This window comes from Amia ocellicauda, unplaced genomic scaffold, assembly GCF_036373705.1.
Source record: "Amia ocellicauda isolate fAmiCal2 unplaced genomic scaffold, fAmiCal2.hap1 HAP1_SCAFFOLD_116, whole genome shotgun sequence".
Taxonomy (NCBI): domain Eukaryota; kingdom Metazoa; phylum Chordata; class Actinopteri; order Amiiformes; family Amiidae; genus Amia; species Amia ocellicauda.
This window is the reverse complement of record NW_027102681.1, coordinates 13799-39696: the sequence shown is the minus strand read 5'-3', so window position 1 is coordinate 39696 and position 25898 is coordinate 13799. Positions and strand designations below refer to the sequence as shown.

The 25898-nt window shown below is 43.4% G+C and overlaps 22 non-coding genes across 22 annotated transcripts; all 22 read left to right on the top strand.

The window, feature by feature from the left end:
* The first annotated feature begins 646 nt into the window (after positions 1–646).
* LOC136721459 (5S ribosomal RNA) lies at positions 647–765 on the top strand. Its single transcript, XR_010806007.1, has one exon. It is a non-coding gene; the product is annotated as a 5S ribosomal RNA (ribosomal RNA).
* A 1066-nt stretch (positions 766–1831) lies between these two features.
* LOC136721517 (5S ribosomal RNA) lies at positions 1832–1950 on the top strand. The gene has a single exon (XR_010806060.1). It is a non-coding gene; the product is annotated as a 5S ribosomal RNA (ribosomal RNA).
* Positions 1951–3005: 1055 nt separating this feature from the next.
* On the top strand, positions 3006–3124 carry LOC136721429 (5S ribosomal RNA). The gene has a single exon (XR_010805980.1). It is a non-coding gene; the product is annotated as a 5S ribosomal RNA (ribosomal RNA).
* Positions 3125–4181: 1057 nt separating this feature from the next.
* Positions 4182–4300, top strand: LOC136721503 (5S ribosomal RNA). The gene has a single exon (XR_010806047.1). It is a non-coding gene; the product is annotated as a 5S ribosomal RNA (ribosomal RNA).
* A 1066-nt stretch (positions 4301–5366) lies between these two features.
* Positions 5367–5485, top strand: LOC136721464 (5S ribosomal RNA). The gene has a single exon (XR_010806012.1). It is a non-coding gene; the product is annotated as a 5S ribosomal RNA (ribosomal RNA).
* A 1056-nt stretch (positions 5486–6541) lies between these two features.
* On the top strand, positions 6542–6660 carry LOC136721508 (5S ribosomal RNA). The gene has a single exon (XR_010806052.1). It is a non-coding gene; the product is annotated as a 5S ribosomal RNA (ribosomal RNA).
* Positions 6661–7726: 1066 nt separating this feature from the next.
* LOC136721487 (5S ribosomal RNA) lies at positions 7727–7845 on the top strand. Its single transcript, XR_010806033.1, has one exon. It is a non-coding gene; the product is annotated as a 5S ribosomal RNA (ribosomal RNA).
* A 1054-nt stretch (positions 7846–8899) lies between these two features.
* On the top strand, positions 8900–9018 carry LOC136721445 (5S ribosomal RNA). The gene has a single exon (XR_010805995.1). It is a non-coding gene; the product is annotated as a 5S ribosomal RNA (ribosomal RNA).
* Positions 9019–10059: 1041 nt separating this feature from the next.
* Positions 10060–10178, top strand: LOC136721461 (5S ribosomal RNA). The gene has a single exon (XR_010806009.1). It is a non-coding gene; the product is annotated as a 5S ribosomal RNA (ribosomal RNA).
* Positions 10179–11244: 1066 nt separating this feature from the next.
* On the top strand, positions 11245–11363 carry LOC136721504 (5S ribosomal RNA). Its single transcript, XR_010806048.1, has one exon. It is a non-coding gene; the product is annotated as a 5S ribosomal RNA (ribosomal RNA).
* Positions 11364–12429: 1066 nt separating this feature from the next.
* LOC136721474 (5S ribosomal RNA) lies at positions 12430–12548 on the top strand. Its single transcript, XR_010806021.1, has one exon. It is a non-coding gene; the product is annotated as a 5S ribosomal RNA (ribosomal RNA).
* Positions 12549–13603: 1055 nt separating this feature from the next.
* Positions 13604–13722, top strand: LOC136721485 (5S ribosomal RNA). Its single transcript, XR_010806031.1, has one exon. It is a non-coding gene; the product is annotated as a 5S ribosomal RNA (ribosomal RNA).
* Positions 13723–14788: 1066 nt separating this feature from the next.
* On the top strand, positions 14789–14907 carry LOC136721492 (5S ribosomal RNA). Its single transcript, XR_010806037.1, has one exon. It is a non-coding gene; the product is annotated as a 5S ribosomal RNA (ribosomal RNA).
* Positions 14908–15965: 1058 nt separating this feature from the next.
* Positions 15966–16084, top strand: LOC136721478 (5S ribosomal RNA). The gene has a single exon (XR_010806025.1). It is a non-coding gene; the product is annotated as a 5S ribosomal RNA (ribosomal RNA).
* A 1055-nt stretch (positions 16085–17139) lies between these two features.
* LOC136721363 (5S ribosomal RNA) lies at positions 17140–17258 on the top strand. Its single transcript, XR_010805921.1, has one exon. It is a non-coding gene; the product is annotated as a 5S ribosomal RNA (ribosomal RNA).
* Positions 17259–18324: 1066 nt separating this feature from the next.
* LOC136721466 (5S ribosomal RNA) lies at positions 18325–18443 on the top strand. Its single transcript, XR_010806014.1, has one exon. It is a non-coding gene; the product is annotated as a 5S ribosomal RNA (ribosomal RNA).
* Positions 18444–19501: 1058 nt separating this feature from the next.
* LOC136721454 (5S ribosomal RNA) lies at positions 19502–19620 on the top strand. Its single transcript, XR_010806003.1, has one exon. It is a non-coding gene; the product is annotated as a 5S ribosomal RNA (ribosomal RNA).
* A 1066-nt stretch (positions 19621–20686) lies between these two features.
* On the top strand, positions 20687–20805 carry LOC136721395 (5S ribosomal RNA). Its single transcript, XR_010805950.1, has one exon. It is a non-coding gene; the product is annotated as a 5S ribosomal RNA (ribosomal RNA).
* Positions 20806–21855: 1050 nt separating this feature from the next.
* Positions 21856–21974, top strand: LOC136721438 (5S ribosomal RNA). Its single transcript, XR_010805988.1, has one exon. It is a non-coding gene; the product is annotated as a 5S ribosomal RNA (ribosomal RNA).
* Positions 21975–23040: 1066 nt separating this feature from the next.
* LOC136721442 (5S ribosomal RNA) lies at positions 23041–23159 on the top strand. The gene has a single exon (XR_010805992.1). It is a non-coding gene; the product is annotated as a 5S ribosomal RNA (ribosomal RNA).
* Positions 23160–24225: 1066 nt separating this feature from the next.
* Positions 24226–24344, top strand: LOC136721473 (5S ribosomal RNA). Its single transcript, XR_010806020.1, has one exon. It is a non-coding gene; the product is annotated as a 5S ribosomal RNA (ribosomal RNA).
* A 1055-nt stretch (positions 24345–25399) lies between these two features.
* Positions 25400–25518, top strand: LOC136721362 (5S ribosomal RNA). Its single transcript, XR_010805920.1, has one exon. It is a non-coding gene; the product is annotated as a 5S ribosomal RNA (ribosomal RNA).
* Positions 25519–25898: the final 380 nt, after the last annotated feature.

The following is a 25898-nucleotide window of genomic DNA, read 5'->3' as shown; positions in this document are numbered from 1 at the left end:
ATGAAATTACTGAAATAATGCCTGCCCTCGAACTGTGATGATGGACTACCCGACTCGCCAATAATATTGGGTTCCGGTGTATTGAACTACAGGAGCTGCTGGATTTGTGTGTTTTCTTACCCCCTCACCATAGTTTGTCAAATGTTTAAACAACTGAACTTATATTCAAGGTTTGTTTCTCTTCATATGTTTTACTGGTTTACATTTGTCTCAGCAACCTGTTGAATGATTCTTGTGCTTTCAAAACAAAATGACAACAGGATGAATGCACACACTTGAAAATACAATACATGCAATGTTATGCATCATAGTGATGCAACCTCCTTTCAGTTTCATACTGCATGTCAATTGAAATCCTTACTGAAATGCACACCATCTCAAGATTGCGCTTGACTGGCAAGTCAGGCACTCAATTACAGCTGTTTTATCAAGACAATGTGTTCGTTTTGTAAAATATAGTTCCGGTCTGGTGTGGCACCCCAGCTAACCCACAACGTTGCCACAACATGGCGTGTTAGCAGGGACTGTCTGCGGCGCGCTGCTGTGTCCCGGGCTTTAGAGTAGAGAGACAGTTCAACTGTAAGTATGAACGGCAGAAACGGATATTGCCTTCCCTTTAAGTAGAGCATCAGGGACAGCCTCCCTGGCTTACGGCCATACTAGCCTGAATACGCCCGATCTCGTCCGATCTCGGAAGCCAAGCAGGCTCGGGCCTGGTCGGTACTTGGATGGGAGACCGCCTGGGAATACCAGGTGCTGTAAGCTTTTGCACCTTTTACACACCAGAGGGCGACAAATCACGAGTTTTAACTTTTGATACACACAATTTCATCATTATTTCAGATTTGACTTCCCCAAATACACAGGCATACAATAGATCTTGTTCTCCAACGTAAACGGTCCCTAGTAACTAGGGTACATTCGTAAATAAATTGAGCATCATGGCTAGAAGTGACTAAATGTTGCCTAATCTTTCTCATCAAGAAATGACACAATTACAGCAACACAAAAAGGAACTCCACCGGACAAAGTTCAGTGCTCACAAGGAGCCTCATTCAACACACACGGTTCCATTCCCATTCATGCAAAGCACTAAAGTGTAAAACTTGGGAACATACTTGAGAGCAAAGATCACATTCAATCTCATTCAAGGCACGGATGTGAATGCAACGGGATGAAATTACTGAAATGATGCCTGCCCTCGAACTGTGATGATGGACTACCCGACTCACCAATAATATTGGATTCTGGTGTATTGAAGTACAGGAGCTGCTGGATTTGTGTGTTTTCTTACCCCCTCACCATAGTTTGTCAAATGTTTAAACAACTGAACTTATATTCAAGGTTTGTTTCTCTTCATATGTTTTACTGGTTTACATTTGTCTCAGCAACCTGTTGAATGATTCTTCTGCTTTCAAAACAAAATGACAACAGGATGAATGCACACACTTGAAAATACAATACATGCAATGTTATGCATCATAGTGATGCAACCTCCTTTCAGTTTCATACTGCATGTCAATTGAAATCCTTACTGAAATGTACACCTTCTCAAGATTGCGCTTGACTGGCGTGTCAGGCACTCAATTACAGCTGTTTTATCAAGACAATGTGTTCGTTTTGTAAAATATAGTTCCGGTCTGGTGTGGCACCCCAGCTAACGCACAACGTTGCCACAACGTTGCCACAACGTGGCGTGTTAGCAGGGACTGTCTGCGGCGCGCTGGTGTGTCCCGGGCTTTAGAGTAGAGAGACAGTTCAACTGTAAGTATGATCGGCAGAAACGGATATTGCCTTCCCTTTAAGTAGAGCGTCAAGGACAGCCTCCCTGGCTTACGGCCATACTAGCCTGAATACGCCCGATCTCGACCGATCTCGGAAGCCAGGCAGGCTCGGGCCTGGTCAGTACTTGGATGGGAGACCGCCTGGGAATACCAGGTGCTGTAAGCTTTTGCACCTTTTACACACCAGAGGGCGACAAATCACGAGTTTTAACTTTGGATACACACAATTTCATCATTATTTCAGATTTTACTTCCCCAAATACACAGGCATACAATAGATCTTGTTCTCCAACGTAAACGGTCCCTAGTAACTAGGGTACATTCGTAAATTAATTGAGCATCATGGCTAGAAGTGACTCAATGTTGCCTAATCTTTCTCATCAAGAAATGACACAATTACAGCAACACAAAAAGGAACTCCACCGCACAAAGTTCAGTGCTCACAAGGAGACTCATTCAACACACACGGTTCCATTCCCATTCATGCAAAGCACGAAAGTGTAAAACTTGGGAACATACTTGAGAGCAAAGATCACATTCAATCTCATTCAAGGCACGGATGTGAATGCAACGGGATGAAATTACTGAAATGATGCCTGCCCTCGAACTGTGATGATGGACTACCCGACTCGCCAATAATATTGGGTTCTGGTGTATTGAAATACAGGAGCTGCTGGATTTGTGTGTTTTCTTACCCCCTCACCATAGTTTGTCAAATGTTTAAACAACTGAACTTATATTCAAGGTTTGTTTCTCTTCATATGTTTTACTGGTTTACATTTGTCTCAGAAACCTGTTGAATGATTCTTCTGCTTTCAAAACAAAATGACAACAGGATGAATGCACACACTTGAAAATACAATACATGCAATGTTATGCATCATAGTGATGCAACCTCCTTTCAGTTTCATACTGCATGTCAATTGAAATCCTTACTGAAATGCACACCTTCTCAAGATTGCGCTTGACTGGCGTGTCAGGCTCTCGATTACAGCTGTTTTATCAAGACAATGTGTTCGTTTTGTAAAATATAGTTCCGGTCTGGTGTGGCACCCCAGCTAACGCACAACGTTGCCACAACGTGGCGTGTTAGCAGGGACTGTCTGCGGCGCGCTGGTGTGTCCCGGGCTTTAGAGTAGAGAGACAGTTCAACTGTAAGTATGAACGGCAGAAACGGATATTGCCTTCCCTTTAAGTAGAGCGTCAGGAACAGCCTCCCTGGCTTATGGCCATACTAGCCTGAATACGCCCGATCTCGTCCGATCTCGGAAGCCAAGCAGGCTCGGGCCTGGTCAGTACTTGGATGGGAGACCGCCTGGGAATACCAGGTGCTGTAAGCTTTTGCACACCAGAGGGCGACAAATCACGAGTTTTAACTTTGGATACACGCAATTTCATCATTATTTCAGATTTGACTTCCCCAAATACACAGGCATACAATAGATCTTGTTCTCCAACGTAAACGGTCCCTAGTAACTAGGGTACATTCGTAAATAAATTGAGCATCATGGCTAGAAGTGACTAAATGTTGCCTAATCTTTCTCATCGAGAAATGACACAATTACAGCAACACAAAAAGGAACTCCACCGGACAAAGTTCAGTGCTCACAAGGAGCCTCATTCAACACACACGGTTCCATTCCCATTCATGCAAAGCACGAAAGTGTAAAACTTGGGAACATACTTGAGAGCAAAGATCACATTCAATCTCATTCAAGGCACGGATGTGAATGCAACGGGATGAAATTACTGAAATGATGCCTGCCCTCGAACTGTGATGATGGACTACCCGACTCGCCAATAATATTGGGTTCTGGTGTATTGAAATACAGGAGCTGCTGGATTTGTGTGTTTTCTTACCCCCTCACCATAGTTTGTCAAATGTTTAAACAACTGAACTTATATTCAAGGTTTGTTTCTCTTCATATGTTTTACTGGTTTACATTTGTCTCAGCAACCTGTTGAATGATTCTTCTGCTTTCAAAACAAAATGACAACAGGATGAATGCACACACTTGAAAATACAATACATGCAATGTTATGCATCATAGTGATGCAACCTCCTTTCAGTTTCATACTGCATGTCAATTGAAATCCTTACTGAAATGCACACCTTCTCAAGATTGCGCTTGACTGGCGTGTCAGGCACTCAATTACAGCTGTTTTATCAAGACAATGTGTTCGTTTTGTAATATATAGTTCCGGTCTGGTGTGGCACCCCAGCTAACGCACAACGTTGCCACAATGTTGCCACAACGTGGCGTGTTAGCAGGGACTGTCTGCGGCGCGCTGGTGTGTCCCGGGCTTTAGAGTAGAGAGACAGTTCAACTGTAAGTATGAACGGCAGAAACGGATATTGCCTTCCCTTTAAGTAGAGCGTCAGGGACAGCCTCCCTCGCTTACAGCCATACTAGCCTGAATACGCCCGATCTCGTCCGATCTCGGAAGCCAAGCAGGCTCGGGCCTGGTCAGTACTTGGATGGTAGACCGCCTGGAAATACCAGGTGCTGTAAGCTTTTGCACCTTTTACACACCAGAGGGCGACAAATCACGAGTCTTAACTTTTGATACACACAATTTCATCATTATTTCAGATTTGACTTCCCCAAATACACAGGCATACAATAGATCTTGTTCTCCAACGTAAACGGTCCCTAGTAACTAGGGTACATTCGTAAATAAATTGAGCATCATGGCTAGAAGTGACTAAATGTTGCCTAATCTTTCTCATCGAGAAATGACACAATTACAGCAACACAAAAAGGAACTCCACCGGACAAAGTTCAGTGCTCACAAGGAGCCTCATTCAACACACACGGTTCCATTCCCATTCATGCAAAGCACAAAAGTGTAAAACTTGGGAACATACTTGAGAGCAAAGATCACATTCAATCTCATTCAAGGCACGGATGTGAATGCAACGGGATGAAATTACTGAAATGATGCCTGCCCTCGAACTGTGATGATGGACTACCCGACTCGCCAATAATATTGGGTTCCGGTGTATTGAAATACAGGAGCTGCTGGATTTGTGTGTTTTCTTACCCCCTCACCATAGTTTGTCAATTGTTTAAACAACTGAACTTATATTCAAGGTTTGTTTCTCTTCATATGTTTTACTGGTTTACATTTGTCTCAGCAACCTGTTGAATGATTCTTGTGCTTTCATAACAAAATGACAACAGGATGAATGCACACACTTGAAAATACAATACATGCAATGTTATGCATCATAGTGATGCAACCTCCTTTCAGTTTCATACTGCATGTCAATTGAAATCCTTACTGAAATGCACACCATCTCAAGATTGCGCTTGACTGGCAAGTCAGGCACTCAATTACAGCTGTTTTATCAAGACAATGTGTTCGTTTTGTAAAATATAGTTCCGGTCTGGTGTGGCACCCCAGCTAACGCACAACGTTGCCACAACGTTGCCACAACGTGGCGTGTTAGCAGGGACTGTCTGCAGCGCGCTGGTGTGTCCCGGGCTTTAGAGTAGAGAGACAGTTCAACTGTAAGTATGAACGGCAGAAACGGATATTGCCTTCCCTTTAAGTAGAGCGTCAGGGACAGCCTCCCTGGCTTACGGCCATACTAGCCTGAATACGCCCGATCTCGTCCGATCTCGGAAGCCAAGCAGGCTCGGGTCTGGTCAGTACTTGGATGGGAGACCGCCTGGGAATACCAGGTGCTGTAAGCTTCTGCACCTTTTTCACACCAGAGGGCGACAAATCACGAGTTTTAACTTTGGATACACACAATTTCATCATTATTTCAGATTTGACTTCCCCAAATACACAGGCATACAATAGATCTTGTTCTCCAACGTAAACGGTCCCTAGTAACTAGGGTACATTCGTAAATAAATTGAGCATCATGGCTAGAAGTGACTAAATGTTGCCTAATCTTTCTCATCGAGTAATGACACAATTACAGCAACACAAAAAGGAACTCCACCGGACAAAGTTCAGTGCTCACAAGGAGCCTCATTCAACACACACGGTTCCATTCCCATTCATGCAAAGCACGAAAGTGTAAAACTTGGGAACATACTTGAGAGCAAAGATCACATTCAATCTCATTCAAGGCACGGATGTGAATGCAACGGGATGAAATTACTGAAATGATGCCTGCCCTCGAGCTGTGATGATGGACTACCCGACTCGCCAATAATATTGGGTTCTGGTGTATTGAAATACAGGAGCTGCTGGATTTGTGTGTTTTATTACCCCCTCACCATAGTTTGTCAAATGTTTAAACAACTGAACTTATATTCAAGGTTTGTTTCTCTTCATATGTTTTACTGGTTTACATTTGTCTCAGCAACCTGTTGAATGATTCTTCTGCTTTCAAAACAAAATGACAACAGGATGAATGCACACACTTGAAAATACAATACATGCAATGTTATGCATCATAGTGATGCAACCTCCTTTCAGTTTCATACTGCATGTCAATTGAAATCCTTACTGAAATGCACACCTTCTCAAGATTGCGCTTGACTGGCGTGTCAGGCACTCAATTACAGCTGTTTTATCAAGACAATGTGTTTTTTTTTGTAAAATATAGTTCCGGTCTGGTGTGGCACCCCAGCTAACGCACAACGTTGCCACAACATGGCGTGTTAGCAGGGACTGTCTGCGGCGCGCTGCTGTGTCCCGGGCTTTAGAGTAGAGAGACAGTTCAACTGTAAGTATGAACGGCAGAAACGGATATTGCCTTCCCTTTAAGTAGAGCATCAGGGACAGCCTCCCTGGCTTACGGCCATACTAGCCTGAATACGCCCGATCTCGTCCGATCTCGGAAACCAAGCAGGCTCGGGCCTGGTCGGTACTTGGATGGGGGACCGCCTGGGAATACCAGGTGCTGTAAGCTTTTGCACCTTTTACACACCAGAGGGCGACAAATCACGAGTTTTAACTTTGGATACACACAATTTCATCATTATTTCAGATTTTACTTCCCCAAATACACAGGCATACAATAGATCTTGTTCTCCAACGTAAACGGTCCCTAGTAACTAGGGTACATTCGTAAATAAATTGAGCATCATGGCTAGAAGTGACTAAATGTTGCCTAATCTTTCTCATCAAGAAATGACACAATTACAGCAACACAAAAAGGAACTCCACCGGACAAAGTTCAGTGCTCACAAGGAGCCTCATTCAACACACACGGTTCCATTCCCATTCATGCAAAGCACGAAAGTGTAAAACTTGGGAACATACTTGAGAGCAAAGATCACATTCAATCTCATTCAAGGCACGGATGTGAATGCAACGGGATGAAATTACTGAAATGATGCCTGCCCTCGAACTGTGATGATGGACTACCCGACTCACCAATAATATTGGCTTCTGGTGTATTGAAGTACAGGAGCTGCTGGATTTGTGTGTTTTCTTACCCCCTCACCATAGTTTGTCAAATGTTTAAACAACTGAACTTATATTCAAGGTTTGTTTCTCTTCATATGTTTTACTGGTTTACATTTGTCTCAGCAACCTGTTGAATGATTCTTCTGCTTTCAAAACAAAATGACAACAGGATGAATGCACACACTTGAAAATACAATACATGCAATGTTATGCATCATAGTGATGCAACCTCCTTTCAGTTTCATACTGCATGTCAATTGAAATCCTTACTGAAATGTACACCTTCTCAAGATTGCGCTTGACTGGCGTGTCAGGCACTCAATTACAGCTGTTTTATCAAGACAATGTGTTCGTTTTGTAAAATATAGTTCCGGTCTGGTGTGGCACCCCAGCTAACGCACAACGTTGCCACAACGTTGCCACAACGTGGCGTGTTAGCAGGGACTGTCTTTTCTTCGCCGGTGTGTCCCGGACTTTAGAGTAGAGAGACAGTTCAACTGCAAGTATGAGCGGCAGAAACGGATATTGCCTTCCCTTTAAGTAGTGCGTCAGGGACAGCCTCTCTGGCTTACGGCCATACTAGCCTGAATACGCCCGATCTCGTCCGATCTCAGAAGCTAAGCAGGCTCTGGCCTGGTTAGTACTTGGATGGGAGACTGCCTGGGAATACCAGGTGCTGTAAGCTTTTGCATCTTTTACACACCAGAGGGCGACAAATCACGAGTTTTAACTTTGGATACACGCAATTTCATCATTATTTCAGATTTTACTTCCCCAAATACACAGGCATACAATAGATCTTGTTCTCCAACGTAAACGGTCCCTAGTAACTAGCGTACATTCGTAAATAAATTGAGCATCATGGCTAGAAGTGACTAAATGTTGCCTAATCTTTCTCATCAAGAAATGACACAATTACAGCAACACAAAAAGGAACTCCACTGGACAAAGTTCAGTGCTCACAAGGAGCTTCATTCAACACACACGGTTCCATTCCCATTCATGCAAAGCATGAAAGTGTAAAACTTGGAAATATACTTGAGAGTAAAGATCACATTCAATCTCATTCAAGGCACGGATGTGAATGCAACGGGATGAAATTACTGAAATGATGCCTGCCCTCGAACTGTGATGATGGACTGCCCGACTCGCCAATAATATTGGGTTTTGGTGTATTGAAATACAGGAGCTGCTGGATTTGTGTGTTTTCTTACCCCCTCACCATAGTTTGTCAAATGTTTAAACAACTGAACTTATATTCAAGGTTTGTTTCTCTTCATATGTTTTACTGTTTAAATTTGTCTCAGCAACCTGTTGAATGATTCTTCTGCTTTCAAATTAAAATGACAACAGGATGAATGCACACACATGAAAATACAATACATGCAATGTTATGCATCATAGTGATGCAACCTCCTTTCAGTTTCATACTGCATGTCAATTGAAATCCTTACTGAAATGCACACCTTCTCAAGATTGCGCTTGACTGGCGTGTCAGGCACTCAATTACAGCTGTTTTATCAAGACAATGTGTTCGTTTTGTAAAATATAGTTCCGGTCTGGTGTGGCACCCCAGCTAACGCACAACGTTGCCACAACGTTTCGTGTTAGCAGGGACTGTCTACGGCGCGCTGGTGTGTCCCGGACTTTAGAGTAGAGAGACAGTTCAACTGCAAGTATGAGCGGCAGAAACGGATATTGCCTTCCCTTTAAGTAGAGCGTCAGGGACAGCCTCCCTGGCTTACGGCCATACTAGCCTGAATACGCCCGGTCTCGTCCGATCTCGGAAGCTAAGCAGGCTCGGGCCTGGTCAGTACTTGAATGGGAGACCGCCTGGGAATACCAGGTGCTGTAAGCTTTTGCACACCAGAGGGCGACAAATCACGAGTTTTAACTTTGGATACACGCAATTTCATCATTATTTCAGATTTGACTTCCCCAAATACACAGGCATACAATAGATCTTGTTCTCCAACGTAAACGGTCTCTAGTAACTAGGGTACATTCGTAAATAAATTGAGCATCATGGCTAGAAGTGACTAAATGTTGCCTAATCTTTCTCATCGAGAAATGACACAATTACAGCAACACAAAAAGGAACTCCACCGGACAAAGTTCAGTGCTCACAAGGAGCCTCATTCAACACACACGGTTCCATTCCCATTCATGCAAAGCACGAAAGTGTAAAACTTGGGAACATACTTGAGAGCAAAGATCACATTCAATCTCATTCAAGGCACGGATGTGAATGCAACGGGATGAAATTACTGAAATGATGCCTGCCCTCGAACTGTGATGATGGACTACCCGACTCGCCAATAATATTGGCTTCTGGTGTATTGAAATACAGGAGCTGCTGGATTTGTGTCATTTCTTACCCCCTCACCATAGTTTGTCAAATGTTTAAACAACTGAACTTATATTCAAGGTTTGTTTCTCTTCATATGTTTTACTGGTTTACATTTGTCTCAGCAACCTGTTGAATGATTCTTCTGCTTTCAAAACAAAATGACAACAGGATGAATGCACACACTTGAAAATACAATACATGCAATGTTATGCATCATAGTGATGCAACCTCCTTTCAGTTTCATACTGCATGTCAATTGAAATCCTTACTGAAATGCACACCTTCTCAAGATTGCGCTTGAATGGCGTGTCAGGCACTCAATTACAGCTGTTTTATCAAGACAATGTGTTCGTTTTGTAATACATAGGTCTGGTGTGGCACCCCAGCTAACGCACAACGTTGCCACAACGTTTCGTGTTAGCAGGGACTGTCTGCGGCGTGCTGGTGTGTCCCGGACTTTAGAGTAGAGAGACAGTTCAACTGTAAGTATGAGCGGCAGAAACGGATATTGCCTTCCCTTTAAGTAGAGCGTCAGGGACAGCCTCCCTGGCTTACGGCCATACTAGCCTGAATACGCCCGATCTCGTCCGATCTCGGAAACTAAGCAGGCTCGGGCCTGGTCAGTACTTGGATGGGAGACCGCCTGAGAATACCAGGTGCTGTAAGCTTTTGCATCTTTTACACACCAGAGGGCGACAAATCACGAGTTTTAACTTTGGATACACGCAATTTCATCATTATTTCAGATTTGACTTCCCCAAATACACAGGCATACAATAGATCTTGTTCTCCAATGTAAACGGTCCCTAGTAACTAGGGTACATTCGTAAATAAATTGAGCATCATGGCTAGAAGTGACTAAATGTTGCCTAATCTTTCTCATCGAGAAATGACACAATTACAGCAACACAAAAAGGAACTCCACCGGACAAAGTTCAGTGCTCACAAGGAGCCTCATTCAACACACACGGTTCCATTCCCATTCATGCAAAGCACGAAAGTGTAAAACTTGGGAACATACTTGAGAGCAAAGATCACATTCAATCTCATTCAAGGCACGGATGTGAATGCAACGGGATGAAATTACTGAAATGATGCCTGCCCTCGAACTGTGATGATGGACTACCCGACTCGCCAATAATATTGGGTTCTGGTGTATTGAAATACAGGAGCTGCTGGATTTGTGTGTTTTCTTACCCCCTCACCATAGTTTGTCAAATGTTTAAACAACTGAACTTATATTCAAGGTTTGTTTCTCTTCATATGTTTTACTGGTTTACATTTGTCTCAGCAACCTGTTGAATGATTCTTCTGCTTTCAAAACAAAATGACAACAGGATGAATGCACACACTTGTAAAAACAATACATGCAATGTTATGCATCATAGTGATGCAACCTCCTTTCAGTTTCATACTGCATGTCAATTGAAATCCTTACTGAAATGCACACCTTCTCAAGATTGCGCTTGACTGGCGTGTCAGGCACTCAATTACAGCTGTTTTATCAAGACAATGTGTTCGTTTTGTAATATATAGTTCCGGTCTGGTGTGGCACCCCAGCTAACGCACAACGTTGCCACAATGTTGCCACAACGTGGCGTGTTAGCAGGGACTGTCTGCGGCGCGCTGGTGTGTCCCGGGCTTTAGAGTAGAGAGACAGTTCAACTGTAAGTATGAACGGCAGAAACGGATATTGCCTTCCCTTTAAGTAGAGCGTCAGGGACAGCATTCCTAGCTTACGGCCATACTAGCCTGAATACGCCCGATCTCGTCCGATCTCGGAAGCTAAGCAGGCTCGGGCCTGGTCAGTACTTGGATGGGAGACCGCCTGGGAATACCAGGTGCTGTAAGCTTTTGCATCTTTTACACACCAGAGGGCGACATATCACGAGTTTTAACTTTGGATACACGCAATTTCATCATTATTTCAGATTTGACTTCCCCAAATACACAGGCATACAATAGATCTTGTTCTCCAATGTAAACGGTCCCTAGTAACTAGGGTACATTCATAAATAAATTGAGCATCATGGCTAGAAGTGACTAAATGTTGCCTAATCTTTCTCATCGAGAAATGACACAATTACAGCAACACAAAAAGGAACTCCACCGGACAAAGTTCAGTGCTCACAAGGAGCCTCATTCAACACACACGGTTCCATTCCCATTCATGCAAAGCACGAAAGTGTAAAACTTGGGAACATACTTGAGAGCAAAGATCACATTCAATCTCATTCAAGGCACGGATGTGAATGCAACAAGATGAAATTACTGAAATGATGCCTGCCCTCGAACTGTGATGATGGACTACCCGACTCGCCAATAATATTGGGTTCTGGTGTATTGAAATACAGGAGCTGCTGGATTTGTGTGTTTTCTTACCCCCTCACCATAGTTTGTCAAATGTTTAAACAACTGAACTTATATTCAAGGTTTGTTTCTCTTCATATGTTTTACTGGTTTACATTTGTCTCAGCAACCTGTTGAATGATTCTTCTGCTTTCAAAACAAAATGACAACAGGATGAATGCACACACTTGAAAATACAATACATGCAATGTTATGCATCATAGTGATGCAACCTCCTTTCAGTTTCATACTGCATGTCAATTTAAATCCTTACTGAAATGCACACCTTCTCAAGATTGCGCTTGACTGGCGTGTCAGGCACTCAATTACAGCTGTTTTATCAAGACAATGTGTTCGTTTTGTAATATATAGTTCCGGTCTGGTGTGGCACCCCAGCTAACGCACAACGTTGCCACAATGTTGCCACAACGTGGCGTGTTAGCAGGGACTGTCTGCGGCGCGCTGGTGTGTCCCGGGCTTTAGAGTAGAGAGACAGTTCAACTGTAAGTATGAACGGCAGAAACGGATATTGCCTTCCCTTTAAGTAGAGCGTCAGGGACAGCCTCCCTGGCTTACGGCCATACTAGCCTGAATACGCCCGATCTCGTCCGATCTCGGAAGCTAAGCAGGCTTGGGCCTGGTCAGTACTTGGATGGGAGACTGCCTGGAAATACCAGGTGCTGTAAGCTTTTGCATCTTTTACACACCAGAGGGCGACAAATCACGAGTTTTAACTTTGGATACACGCAATTTCATCATTATTTCAGATTTGACTTCCCCAAATACACAGGCATACAATAGATCTTGTTCTCCAACGTAAACGGTCCCTAGTAACTAGGGTACATTCGTAAATAAATTGAGCATCATGGCTAGAAGTGACTAAATGTTGCCTAATCTTTCTCATCGAGAAATGACACAATTACAGCAACACAAAAAGGAACTCCACCGGACAAAGTTCAGTGCTCACAAGGAGCTTCATTCAACACATACGGTTCCATTCCCATTCATGCAAAGCACGAAAGTGTAAAACTTGGGAACATACTTGAGAGCAAAGATCACATTCAATCTCATTCAAGGCACGGATGTGAATGCAACGGGATGAAATTACTGAAATTATGCCTGCCCTCGAACTGTGATGATGGACTACCCGACTCGCCAATAATATTGGGTTCTGGTGTATTGAAGTACAGGAGCTGCTGGATTTGTGTGTTTTCTTACCCCCTCACCATAGTTTGTCAAATGTTTAAACAACTGAACTTATATTCAAGGTTTGTTTCTCTTCATATGTTTTACTGGTTTACATTTGTCTCAGCAACCTGTTGAATGATTCTTCTGCTTTCAAAACAAAATGACAACAGGATGAATGCACACACTTGAAAATACAATACATGCAATGTTATGCATCATAGTGATGCAACCTCCTTTCAGTTTCATACTGCATGTCAATTGAAATCCTTACTGAAATGCACACCTTCTCAAGATTGCGCTTGACTGGCGTGTCAGGCACTCAATTACAGCTGTTTTATCAAGACAATGTGTTCGTTTTGTAATATATAGTTCCGGTCTGGTGTGGCACCCCAGCTAACGCACAACGTTGCCACAACGTTTCGTGTTAGCAGGGACTGTCTGCGGCGCGCTGGTGTGTCCCGGACTTTAGAGTAGAGAGACAGTTCAATTGCAAGTATGAGCGGCAGAAACGGATATTGCCTTCCCTTTAAGTAGAGCGTCAGGGACAGCCTCTCTGGCTTACGGCCATACTAGCCTGAATACGCCCGATCTCATCCGATCTCGGAAGCTAAGCAGGCTCGGGCCTGGTCAGTACTTGGATGGGAGACCGCCTGGGAATACCAGGTGCTGTAAGCTTTTGCATCTTTTACACACCAGAGGGCGACAAATCACGAGTTTTAACTTTGGATACACGCAATTTCATCATTATTTCAGATTTGACTTCCCCAAATACACAGGCATACAATAGATCTTGTTCTCCAACGTAAACGGTCCCTAGTAACTAGTGTACATTCGTAAATAAATTGAGCATCATGGCTAGAAGTGACTAAATGTTGCCTAATCTTTCTCATCGAGAAATGACACAATTACAGCAACACAAAAAGGAACTCCACCGGACAAAGTTCAGTGCTCACAAGGAGCCTCATTCAACACACACGGTTCCATTCCCATTCATGCAAAGCACGAAAGTGTAAAACTTGGGACAATACTTGAGAGCAAAGATCACATTCAATCTCATTCAAGGCACGGATGTGAATGCAACGGGATGAAATTACTGAAATGATGCCTGCCCTCGAACTGTGATGATGGACTACCCGACTCGCCAATAATATTGGGTTCTGGTGTATTGAAATACAGGAGCTGCTGGATTTGTGTGTTTTCTTACCCCCTCACCATAGTTTGTCAAATGTTTAAACAACTGAACTTATATTCAAGGTTTGTTTCTCTTCATATGTTTTACTGGTTTACATTTGTCTCAGCAACCTGTTGAATGATTCTTCTGCTTTCAAAACAAAATGACAACAGGATGAATGCACACACTTGAAAATACAATACATGCAATGTTATGCATCATAGTGATGCAACCTCCTTTCAGTTTCATACTGCATGTCAATTGAAATCCTTACTGAAATGCACACCTTCTCAAGATTGCGCTTGACTGGCGTGTCAGGCACTCAATTACAGCTGTTTTATCAAGACAATGTGTTCGTTTTGTAATATATAGTTCCGGTCTGGTGTGGCACCCCAGCTAACGCACAACGTTGCCACAATGTTGCCACAACGTGGCGTGTTAGCAGGGACTATCTGCGGCGCGCTGCTGTGTCCCGGGCTTTAGAGTAGAGAGACAGTTCAACTGTAAGTATGAACGGCAGAAACGGATATTGCCTTCCCTTTAAGTAGAGCGTCAGGGACAGCCTTTCTGGCTTACGGCCATACTAGCCTGAATACGCCCGATCTCGTCCGATCTCGGAAGCTAAGCAGGCTCGGGCCTGGTCAGTACTTGGATGGGAGACCGCCTGGGAATACCAGGTGCTGTAAGCTTTTGCATCTTTTACACACCAGAGGGCGACAAATCACGAGTTTTAACTTTGGATACACGCAATTTCATCATTATTTCAGATTTGACTTCCCCAAATACACAGGCATACAATAGATCTTGTTCTCCAACGTAAACGGTCCCTAGTAACTAGGGTACATTCATAAATAAATTGAGCATCATGGCTAGAAGTGACTAAATGTTGCCTAATCTTTCTCATCGAGAAATGACACAATTACAGCAACACAAAAAGGAACTCCACCGGACAAAGTTCAGTGCTCACAAGGAGCCTCATTCAACACACACGGTTCCATTCCCATTCATGCAAAGCACGAAAGTGTAAAACTTGGGAACATACTTGAGAGCAAAGATCACATTCAATCTCATTCAAGGCACGGATGTGAATGCAACGGGATGAAATTACTGAAATGATGCCTGCCCTCGAACTGTGATGATGGACTACCCGACTCGCCAATAATATTGGGTTCTGGTGTATTGAAATACAGGAGCTGCTGGATTTGTGTGTTTTCTTACCCCCTCACCATAGTTTGTCAAATGTTTAAACAACTGAACTTATATTCAAGGTTTGTTTCTCTTCATATGTTTTACTGGTTTACATTTGTCTCAGCAACCTCAGCAAAAATGATTCTTCTACTTTCAAAACAAAATGACAACAGGATGAATGCACACACTTGAAAATACAATACATGCAATGTTATGCATCATAGTGATGCAACCTCCTTTCAGTTTCATACTGCATGTCAATTGAAATCCTTACTGAAATGCACACCTTCTCAAGATTGCGCTTGACTGGCGTGTCAGGCACTCAATTACAGCTGTTTTATCAAGACAATGTGTTCGTTTTGTAATATATAGTTCCGGTCTGGTGTGGCACCCCAGCTAACGCACAACGTTGCCACAACGTTTCGTGTTAGCAGGGACTGTCTGCGGCGCGCTGGTGTGTCCCGGACTTTAGAGTAGAGAGACAGTTCAACTGCAAGTATGAGCGGCAGAAACGGATATTGCCTTCCCTTTAAGTAGAGCGTCAGGGACAGCCTCCCTGGCTTACGGCCATACTAGCCTGAATACGCCCGATCTCGTCCGATCTCGGAAGCTAAGCAGGCTCGGGCCTGGTCAGTACTTGGATGGGAGACCGCCTGGGAATACCAGGTGCTGTAAGCTTTTGCATCTTTTACACACCAGAGGGCGACAAATCACGAGTTTTAACTTTGGATACACGCAATTTCATCATTATTTCAGATTTGACTTCCCCAAATACACAGGCATACAATAGATCTTGTTCTCCAACGTAAACGGTCCCTAGTAACTAGGGTACATTCGTAAATAAATTGAGCATCATGGCTAGAAGTGACTAAATGTTGCCTAATCTTTCTCATCGAGAAATTACACAATTACAGCAACACAAAAAGGAACTCCACCGGACAAAGTTCAGTGCTCACAAGGAGCCTCATTCAACACACACGGTTCCATTCCCATTCATGCAAAGCACGAAAGTGTAAAACTTGGGAACATACTTGAGAGCAAAGATCACATTCAATCTCATTCAAGGCACGGATGTGAATGCAACGGGATGAAATTACTGAAATGATGCCTGCCCTCGAACTGTGATGATGGACTACCCGACTCGCCAATAATATTGGGTTCTGGTGTATTGAAATACAGGAGCTGCTGGATTTGTGTGTTTTCTTACCCCCTCACCATAGTTTGTCAAATGTTTAAACAACTGAACTTATATTCAAGGTTTGTTTCTCTTCATATGTTTTACTGGTTTACATTTGTCTCAGCAACCTGTTGAATGATTCTTCTGCTTTCAAAACAAAATGACAACAGGATGAATGCACACACTTGAAAATACAATACATGCAATGTTATGCATCATAGTGATGCAACCTCCTTTCAGTTTCATACTGCATGTCAATTGAAATCCTTACTGAAATGCACACCTTCTCAAGATTGCGCTTGACTGGCGTGTCAGGCACTCAATTACAGCTGTTTTATCAAGACAATGTGTTCGTTTTGTAATATATAGTTCCGGTCTGGTGTGGCACCCCAGCTAACGTACAACGTTGCCACAACGTTTCGTGTTAGCAGGGACTGTCTGCGGCGCGCTGGTGTGTCCCGGACTTTAGAGTAGAGAGACAGTTCAACTGCAAGTATGAGCGGCAGAAACGGATATTGCCTTCCCTTTAAGTAGAGCGTCAGGGACAGCCTCCCTGGCTTACGGCCATACTAGCCTGAATACGCCCGATCTCGTCCGATCTCGGAAGCTAAGCAGGCTCGGGCCTGGTCAGTACTTGGATGGGAGACCACCTGGGAAAACCAGGTGCTGTAAGCTTTTGCATCTTTTACACACCAGAGGGCGACAAATCACGAGTTTTAACTTTGGATACACGCAATTTCATCATTATTTCAGATTTGACTTCCCCAAATACACAGGCATACAATAGATCTTGTTCTCCAACGTAAACGGTCCCTAGTAACTAGGGTACATTCGTAAATAAATTGAGCATCATGGCTAGAAGTGACTAAATGTTGCCTAATCTTTCTCATCGAGAAATGACACAATTACAGCAACACAAAAAGGAACTCCACCGGACAGAGTTCAGTGCTCACAAGGAGCCTCATTCAACACACACGGTTCCATTCCCATTCATGCAAAGCACGAAAGTGTAAAACTTGGGAACATACTTGAGAGCAAAGATCACATTCAATCTCATTCAAGGCACGGATGTGAATGCAACGGGATGAAATTACTGAAATGATGCCTGCCCTCGAACTGTGATGATGGACTACCCGACTCGCCAATAATATTGGGTTCTGGTGTATTGAAATACAGGAGCTGCTGGATTTGTGTGTTTTCTTACCCCCTCACCATAGTTTGTCAAATGTTTAAACAACTGAACTTATATTCAAGGTTTGTTTCTCTTCATATGTTTTACTGGTTTACATTTGTCTCAGCAACCTGTTGAATGATTCTTCTGCTTTCAAAACAAAATGACAACAGGATGAATGCACACACTTGAAAATACAATACATGCAATGTAATGCATCATAGTGATGCAACCTCCTTTCAGTTTCATACTGCATGTCAATTGAAATCCTTACTGAAATGCACACCTTCTCAAGATTGCGCTTGACTGGCGTGTCAGGCACTCAATTACAGCTGTTTTATCAAGAGAATGTGTTCGTTTTGTAATATATAGTTCCGGTCTGGTGTGGCACCCCAGCTAACGCACAACGTTGCCACAATGTTGCCACAACGTGGCGTGTTATCAGGGACTGTCTGCGGCGCGCTGGTGTGTCCCGGGCTTTAGAGTAGAGAGACAGTTCAACTGTAAGTATGAACGGCAGAAACGGATATTGCCTTCCCTTTAAGTAGAGCGTCAGGGACAGCCTCCCTGGCTTACGGCCATACTAGCCTGAATACGCCCGATCTCGTCCGATCTCGGAAGCTAAGCAGGCTCGGGCCTGGTCAGTACTTGGATGGGAGACCGCCTGGGAATACCAGGTGCTGTAAGCTTTTGCATCTTTTACACACCAGAGGGCGACAAATCACGAGTTTTAACTTTGGATACACGCAATTTCATCATTATTTCAGATTTGACTTCCCCAAATACACAGGCATACAATAGATCTTGTTCTCCAACGTAAACGGTCCCTAGTAACTAGGGTACATTCATAAATAAATTGAGCATCATGGCTAGAAGTGACTAAATGTTGCCTAATCTTTCTCATCGAGAAATGACACAATTACAGCAACACAAAAAGGAACTCCACCGGACAAAGTTCAGTGCTCACAAGGAGCCTCATTCAACACACACGGTTCCATTCCCATTCATGCAAAGCACGAAAGTGTAAAACTTGGGAACATACTTGAGAGCAAAGATCACATTCAATCTCATTCAAGGCACGGATGTGAATGCAACGGGATGAAATTACTGAAATGATGCCTGCCCTCGAACTGTGATGATGGACTACCCGACTCGCCAATAATATTGGGTTCTGGTGTATTGAAATACAGGAGCTGCTGGATTTGTGTGTTTTCTTACCCCCTCACCATAGTTTGTCAAATGTTTAAACAACTGACCTTATATTCAAGGTTTGTTTCTCTTCATATGTTTTACTGGTTTACATTTGTCTCAGCAACCTCAGCAAAAATGATTCTTCTACTTTCAAAACAAAATGACAACAGGATGAATGCACACACTTGAAAATACAATACATGCAATGTTATGCATCATAGTGATGCAACCTCCTTTCAGTTTCATACTGCATGTCAATTGAAATCCTTACTGAAATGCACACCTTCTCAAGATTGCGCTTGACTGGCGTGTCAGGCACTCAATTACAGCTGTTTTATCAAGACAATGTGTTCGTTTTGTAATATATAGTTCCGGTCTGGTGTGGCACCCCAGCTAACGCACAACGTTGCCACAACGTTTCGTGTTAGCAGGGACTGTCTGCGGCGCGCTGGTGTGTCCCGGACTTTAGAGTAGAGAGACAGTTCAACTGCAAGTATGAGCGGCAGAAACGGATATTGCCTTCCCTTTAAGTAGAGCGTCAGGGACAGCCTCCCTGGCTTACGGCCATACTAGCCTGAATACGCCCGATCTCGTCCGATCTCGGAAGCTAAGCAGGCTCGGGCCTGGTCAGTACTTGGATGGGAGACCGCCTGGGAATACCAGGTGCTGTAAGCTTTTGCATCTTTTACACACCAGAGGGCGACAAATCACGAGTTTTAACTTTGGATACTCGCAATTTCATCATTATTTCAGATTTGACTTCCCCAAATACACAGGCATACAATAGATCTTGTTCTCCAACGTAAACGGTCCCTAGTAACTAGGGTACATTCGTAAATAAATTGAGCATCATGGCTAGAAGTGACTAAATGTTGCCTAATCTTTCTCATCGAGAAATTACACAATTACAGCAACACAAAAAGGAACTCCACCGGACAAAGTTCAGTGCTCACAAGGAGCCTCATTCAACACACACGGTTCCATTCCCATTCATGCAAAGCACGAAAGTGTAAAACTTGGGAACATACTTGAGAGCAAAGATCACATTCAATCTCATTCAAGGCACGGATGTGAATGCAACGGGATGAAATTACTGAAATGATGCCTGCCCTCGAACTGTGATGATGGACTACCCGACTCGCCAATAATATTGGCTTCTGGTGTATTGAAATACAGGAGCTGCTGGATTTGTGTCATTTCTTACCCCCTCACCATAGTTTGTCAAATGTTTAAACAACTGAACTTATATTCAAGGTTTGTTTCTCTTCATATGTTTTACTGGTTTACATTTGTCTCAGCAACCTGTTGAATGATTCTTCTGCTTTCAAAACAAAATGACAACAGGATGAATGCACACACTTGAAAATACAATACATGCAATGTTATGCATCATAGTGATGCAACCTCCTTTCAGTTTCATACTGCATGTCAATTGAAATCCTTACTGAAATGCACACCTTCTCAAGATTGCGCTTGACTGGCGTGTCAGGCACTCAATTACAGCTGTTTTATCAAGACAATGTGTTCGTTTTGTAAAATATAGTTCCGGTCTGGTGTGGCACCCCAGCTAACGCACAACGTTGCCACAATGTTGCCACAACGTGGCGTGTTAGCAGAGACTGTCTGCGGCGCGCTGGTGTGTCCCGGGCTTTAGAGTAGAGAGACAGTTCAACTGTAAGTATGAACGGCAGAAACGGATATTGCCTTCCCTTTAAGTAGAGCGTCAGGGACAGCCTCCCTGGCTTACGGCCATACTAGCCTGAATACGCCCGATCTCGTCCGATCTCGGAAGCCAAGCAGGCTCGGGCCTGGTCAGTACTTGGATGGGAGACCGCCTGGGAATACCAGGTGCTGTAAGCTTTTGCATCTTTTACACACCAGAGGGCGACAAATCACGAGTTTTAACTTTGGATACACGCAATTTCATCATTATTTCAGATTTGACTTCCCCAAATACACAGGCATACAATAGATCTTGTTCTCCAACGTAAACGGTCCCTAGTAACTAGGGTACATTCGTAAATAAATTGAGCATCATGGCTAGAAGTGACTAAATGTTGCCTAATCTTTCTCATCGAGAAATGACACAATTACAGCAACACAAAAAGGAACTCCACCGGACAAAGTTCAGTGCTCACAAGGAGCCTCATTCAACACACACGGTTCCATTCCCATTCATGCAAAGCACGAAAGTGTAAAACTTGGGAACATACTTGAGAGCAAAGATCACATTCAATCTCATTCAAGGCACGGATGTGAATGCAACGGGATGAAATTACTGAAATGATGCCTGCCCTCGAACTGTGATGATGGACTACCCGACTCGCCAATAATATTGGGTTCTGGTGTATTGAAATACAGGAGCTGCTGGATTTGTGTGTTTTCTTACCCCCTCACCATAGTTTGTCAAATGTTTAAACAACTGAACTTATATTCAAGGTTTGTTTCTCTTCATATGTTTTACTGGTTTACATTTGTCTCAGCAACCTGTTGAATGATTCTTCTGCTTTCAAAACAAAATGACAACAGGATGAATGCACACACTTGAAAATACAATACATGCAATGTTATGCATCATAGTGATGCAACCTCCTTTCAGTTTCATACTGCATGTCAATTGAAATCCTTACTGAAATGCACACCTTCTCAAGATTGCGCTTGAATGGCGTGTCAGGCACTCAATTACAGCTGTTTTATCAAGACAATGTGTTCGTTTTGTAATACATAGGTCTGGTGTGGCACCCCAGCTAACGCACAACGTTGCCACAACGTTTCGTGTTAGCAGGGACTGTCTGCGGCGTGCTGGTGTGTCCCGGACTTTAGAGTAGAGAGACAGTTCAACTGCAAGTATGAGCGGCAGAAACGGATATTGCCTTCCCTTTAAGTAGAGCGTCAGGGACAGCCTCCCTGGCTTACGGCCATACTAGCCTGAATACGCCCGATCTCGTCCGATCTCGGAAACTAAGCAGGCTCGGGCCTGGTCAGTACTTGGATGGGAGACCGCCTGGGAATACCAGGTGCTGTAAGCTTTTGCATCTTTTACACACCAGAGGGCGACAAATCACGAGTTTTAACTTTGGATACACGCAATTTCATCATTATTTCAGATTTGACTTCCCCAAATACACAGGCATACAATAGATCTTGTTCTCCAATGTAAACGGTCCCTAGTAACTAGGGTACATTCGTAAATAAATTGAGCATCATGGCTAGAAGTGACTAAATGTTGCCTAATCTTTCTCATCGAGAAATGACACAATTACAGCAACACAAAAAGGAACTCCACCGGACAAAGTTCAGTGCTCACAAGGAGCCTCATTCAACACACACGGTTCCATTCCCATTCATGCAAAGCACGAAAGTGTAAAACTTGGGAACATACTTGAGAGCAAAGATCACATTCAATCTCATTCAAGGCACGGATGTGAATGCAACGGGATGAAATTACTGAAATGATGCCTGCCCTCGAACTGTGATGATGGACTACCCGACTCGCCAATAATATTGGGTTCTGGTGTATTGAAATACAGGAGCTGCTGGATTTGTGTGTTTTCTTACCCCCTCACCATAGTTTGTCAAATGTTTAAACAACTGAACTTATATTCAAGGTTTGTTTCTCTTCATATGTTTTACTGGTTTACATTTGTCTCAGCAACCTGTTGAATGATTCTTCTGCTTTCAAAACAAAATGACAACAGGATGAATGCACACACTTGTAAAAACAATACATGCAATGTTATGCATCATAGTGATGCAACCTCCTTTCAGTTTCATACTGCATGTCAATTGAAATCCTTACTGAAATGCACACCTTCTCAAGATTGCGCTTGACTGGCGTGTCAGGCACTCAATTACAGCTGTTTTATCAAGACAATGTGTTCGTTTTGTAATATATAGTTCCGGTCTGGTGTGGCACCCCAGCTAACGCACAACGTTGCCACAATGTTGCCACAACGTGGCGTGTTAGCAGGGACTGTCTGCGGCGCGCTGGTGTGTCCCGGGCTTTAGAGTAGAGAGACAGTTCAACTGTAAGTATGAACGGCAGAAACGGATATTGCCTTCCCTTTAAGTAGAGCGTCAGGGACAGCATTCCTAGCTTACGGCCATACTAGCCTGAATACGCCCGATCTCGTCCGATCTCGGAAGCTAAGCAGGCTCGGGCCTGGTCAGTACTTGGATGGGAGACCGCCTGGGAATACCAGGTGCTGTAAGCTTTTGCATCTTTTACACACCAGAGGGCGACATATCACGAGTTTTAACTTTGGATACACGCAATTTCATCATTATTTCAGATTTGACTTCCCCAAATACACAGGCATACAATAGATCTTGTTCTCCAATGTAAACGGTCCCTAGTAACTAGGGTACATTCATAAATAAATTGAGCATCATGGCTAGAAGTGACTAAATGTTGCCTAATCTTTCTCATCGAGAAATGACAGAATTACAGCAACACAAAAAGGAACTCCACCGGACAAAGTTCAGTGCTCACAAGGAGCCTCATTCAACACACACGGTTCCATTCCCATTCATACAAAGCACGAAAGTGTAAAACTTGGGAACATACTTGAGAGCAAAGATCACATTCAATCTCATTCAAGGCACGGATGTGAATGCAACAAGATGAAATTACTGAAATGATGCCTGCCCTCGAACTGTGATGATGGACTACCCGACTCGCCAATAATATTGGGTTCTGGTGTATTGAAATACAGGAGCTGCTGGATTTGTGTGTTTTCTTACCCCCTCACCATAGTTTGTCAAATGTTTAAACAACTGAACTTATATTCAAGGTTTGTTTCTCTTCATATGTTTTACTGGTTTACATTTGTCTCAGCAACCTGTTGAATGATTCTTCTGCTTTCAAAACAAAATGACAACAGGATGAATGCACACACTTGAAAATACAATACATGCAATGTTATGCATCATAGTGATGCAACCTCCTTTCAGTTTCATACTGCATGTCAATTTAAATCCTTACTGAAATGCACACCTTCTCAAGATTGCGCTTGACTGGCGTGTCAGGCACTCAATTACAGCTGTTTTATCAAGACAATGTGTTCGTTTTGTAATATATAGTTCCGGTCTGGTGTGGCACCCCAGCTAACGCACAACGTTGCCACAATGTTGCCACAACGTGGCGTGTTAGCAGGGACTGTCTGCGGCGCGCTGGTGTGTCCCGGGCTTTAGAGTAGAGAGACAGTTCAACTGTAAGTATGAACGGCAGAAACGGATATTGCCTTCCCTTTAAGTAGAGCGTCAGGGACAGCGTCCCTGGCTTACGGCCATACTAGCCTGAATACGCCCGATCTCGTCCGATCTCGGAAGCTAAGCAGGCTTGGGCCTGGTCAGTACTTGGATGGGAGACTGCCTGGAAATACCAGGTGCTGTAAGCTTTTGCATCTTTTACACACCAGAGGGCGACAAATCACGAGTTTTAACTTTGGATACACGCAATTTCATCATTATTTCAGATTTGACTTCCCCAAATACACAGGCATACAATAGATCTTGTTCTCCAACGTAAACGGTCCCTAGTAACTAGGGTACATTCGTAAATAAATTGAGCATCATGGCTAGAAGTGACTAAATGTTGCCTAATCTTTCTCATCGAGAAATGACACAATTACAGCAACACAAAAAGGAACTCCACCGGACAAAGTTCAGTGCTCACAAGGAGCTTCATTCAACACATACGGTTCCATTCCCATTCATGCAAAGCACGAAAGTGTAAAACTTGGGAACATACTTGAGAGCAAAGATCACATTCAATCTCATTCAAGGCACGGATGTGAATGCAACGGGATGAAATTACTGAAATTATGCCTGCCCTCGAACTGTGATGATGGACTACCCGACTCGCCAATAATATTGGGTTCTGGTGTATTGAAGTACAGGAGCTGCTGGATTTGTGTGTTTTCTTACCCCCTCACCATAGTTTGTCAAATGTTTAAACAACTGAACTTATATTCAAGGTTTGTTTCTCTTCATATGTTTTACTGGTTTACATTTGTCTCAGCAACCTGTTGAATGATTCTTCTGCTTTCAAAACAAAATGACAACAGGATGAATGCACACACTTGAAAATACAATACATGCAATGTTATGCATCATAGTGATGCAACCTCCTTTCAGTTTCATACTGCATGTCAATTGAAATCCTTACTGAAATGCACACCTTCTCAAGATTGCGCTTGACTGGCGTGTCAGGCACTCAATTACAGCTGTTTTATCAAGACAATGTGTTCGTTTTGTAATATATAGTTCCGGTCTGGTGTGGCACCCCAGCTAACGCACAACGTTGCCACAACGTTTCGTGTTAGCAGGGACTGTCTGCGGCGCGCTGGTGTGTCCCGGACTTTAGAGTAGAGAGACAGTTCAATTGCAAGTATGAGCGGCAGAAACGGATATTGCCTTCCCTTTAAGTAGAGCGTCAGGGACAGCCTCTCTGGCTTACGGCCATACTAGCCTGAATACGCCCGATCTCATCCGATCTCGGAAGCTAAGCAGGCTCGGGCCTGGTCAGTACTTGGATGGGAGACCGCCTGGGAATACCAGGTGCTGTAAGCTTTTGCATCTTTTACACACCAGAGGGCGACAAATCACGAGTTTTAACTTTGGATACACGCAATTTCATCATTATTTCAGATTTGACTTCCCCAAATACACAGGCATACAATAGATCTTGTTCTCCAACGTAAACGGTCCCTAGTAACTAGTGTACATTCGTAAATAAATTGAGCATCATGGCTAGAAGTGACTAAATGTTGCCTAATCTTTCTCATCGAGAAATGACACAATTACAGCAACACAAAAAGGAACTCCACCGGACAAAGTTCAGTGCTCACAAGGAGCCTCATTCAACACACACGGTTCCATTCCCATTCATGCAAAGCACGAAAGTGTAAAACTTGGGACAATACTTGAGAGCAAAGATCACATTCAATCTC